Source organism: Sapajus apella, unplaced genomic scaffold (assembly GCF_009761245.1).
Source record: "Sapajus apella isolate SASKATOON/1434 unplaced genomic scaffold, GSC_monkey_1.0 scaffold129, whole genome shotgun sequence".
NCBI classification, from domain to species: Eukaryota; Metazoa; Chordata; class Mammalia; order Primates; family Cebidae; genus Sapajus; species Sapajus apella.
The window spans coordinates 203,361-206,049 of record NW_022437069.1 but is presented as its reverse complement, the minus strand read 5'-3'; positions in this window follow the sequence as shown (position 1 = coordinate 206,049).

Genomic DNA, 2,689 nt, shown 5'->3' with positions numbered 1-2,689 from the left:
AGCTGGATCACAGCACACGCATGATGGAACACACAGCTGGAGCTCACGGCACACACATGACGGAACACACAGCTGGATCACAGCACACGCATGACGGGAGCACACAGTTGGACTCTGACAGTGCCCAGCACCTGGAACCAAAGGGACAGGGGAACTGGGTTTTCACAATCAGTTGTATTGATCTAGGAAAACTGAAACCAAATTATGTGGAGCAAGAGGCTTATGGGAAAGTGCTGGGCTGCCGAGATCTGGAGGGGGAAGGGAAGGGTGCTTGTGTTCTCGGGCCTGGATCTGAGGAAGAGGGTTCAGAGATGAAACGGTGCCATCCCTGGCTGCTGGCATGGGTCTGTGCACACCTTCTCCAGGGACCCTTACCAAGACAGGGGCTTTGGTAGGCCAGGGAGTACCTGGGCACGGAGGAGGGCTCAGCATTTGTTTTGTAAATGCCTTGGTGTGAGTCAGTCTCAGGATCCTGGTTGGCCTTGGCTGCCCTGATCCTTGAGGGTCAAACAGCCTCCCTGGAGTTGTTGCTAAGGAGGGTGGCAGCCAGGTCCCCACAGGACACCCACCTCTGGGTCATTGTTTAGGGCCTGGCATTCTCAACACATCTGCTGTCCCAGCAGTATGGGAAGCTCAGACCTGCTCCATGACTTGGCAACTAAGCTTGGGCTGAGGCCTCTGACTTCAGGCCTGCCTGGCCACCCTATCTCACCCTTCTCGTTAAACTAAGTTAGAGCTACAGATTCCAGCTCCAACAGGGATTAAAGAACAAACTGACAGGAGAGGAAGTGGGAGATGAAGTGAGACAGGGCGGGACAGGAGGAAGGTGTAAGTCCAGAGGGAGATACTGGCCACAAGTTTGTGGTTTCATCATTTTTTTTTTTTTTTTTTTTTGAGATGGGCCTCACTCTGTTGCCCAGACTGGAGTGCAGTGGCTCGATCTTGGCTCACTGCAACCTCCACCTCCTGGGTTCAAGTGATTCACCTGCCTCAGCCTCCGGAGTAGCTGGAACTACAGGCGCACATCATCAGGCCCAGCTAATTTTAGTATTTTTAGTAGAAATAGGGTTTCGCCACGCTGGCCAGGCTGGTCTCGAACTCCTGACCTCAGGTAATTCACCTGCCTCGGGCCTCCCAAAGTGCTGGGATTACAGGTGTGAGCCACCATGCCTGGCATGTGCACTCATCTTTTAAAATTTTTTGTAGAGAAGGGTCATGCTTTGTTGCCCAGGTTGGTTTTGAACTCCTGACCTCAAGTGATCCTCCTGCTTCGGCGCTCCAAAGCACTGGGATTATAGGCAGAAACCACCATGCCTGGCTCTGTGCTTTCATCTTGAACACTGCCCAGCCCTAGCCTAGGGTGGCCAGCCAGGGACACACAGAACTCTTAGTCCTTTGCCAGGACCTGACAGAGCACCATTGTTACGGTCACGGACATAGATCATTATCTTCCAAATGGTACTTTTGACGTGTATGTATTTATTCGCTTTGATATCGGGTGAGAGGAATCAGAGTCACAAGGCCAGGTTTAGTGTACTTTCTCCCAGAACTTCAGAGAGGGGGGCCCTTCGGGGGTCCAGGTCTCAACAGGGATTGTGACCACCACATTCCCTTTCGACTCTCTGCCCCAGGCTCTGTGTGCCTTCCTTGCCCACCCCAACAGACATGGCTAAGGTTTGCAATTACGGCCAGGAACTGATGGCAAAGAGCTTAATAAGGTCCATGCTCCCAACACAAACCCTTACCAGTCCCTGGGGTCAGCCAGACATGGGATGGAATGCTGCCTCCACCACTTCCTGTACATGTGACCTTGAGCAAGTTACCTAATCCAGCAAAGACGAAATGTTCTTATCTGTGAAATGGGTAGTGCTTACTTTATGATACAGTTGCTGGGAGAATTACATGAAACCTTGCACGTAAAACCTTTAGCATCACGCCAGCGCACCGCAAGTTGGCCATTACGGTTCTTTTAGTCAGCGCCACTGTCAGCTTGACCACCTTACAATTGATTGTTGACACAGGATTTCACTGCCCAAGTTTGCATGTGTGTTTATGATTGTGTTGGCATCGAGCGGTCCTTTTCAATCGCTGCTGGCTAACAAGAAAAGAACAGAGGCGGATTTAATGTGTAAATGATGCGTTGAAGCCAAGTGAAGGCCAAATGATGTAACAGCCCACTGTGCAAACAAGTTTTGAAGTAATTCAAATACAGAAAACTGGGGAGAACTGTCATTCCCCGGTGAGGGGAGCATCCGTATGCATGTCAAGCTCATCGGTCCCATGTCACTAAAACTGGCAATGTGGCTTCAGCCAAACAACGTAATCCTTCTCATTAAACAAATATTGTTACCTCGAATTTCACTGGGTTTGCGGTTTTGTTTATATTTACTATGTACATTTCTCCGATGTAGATGTATTGCTAAGTGAAAAAACCTTATAATATGCCTTTTGATTAAAAAGCGGATTTTGGCCGGGCGCGGTGGCTCAAGCCTGTAATCCCAGCACTTTGGGAGGCCGAGGCGGGTGGATCATGAGGTCAAGAGATCGAGACCATCCTGGTCAACATGGTGAAACCCCGTCTCTACTAAAAATACAAAAAACATTAGCTGGGCATGGTGGCGCGTGCCTGTAATCCCAGCTATTGAGGAGGTTGAGGCAGGAGAATTGCCTGAACCCAGGAGGCGGAGGT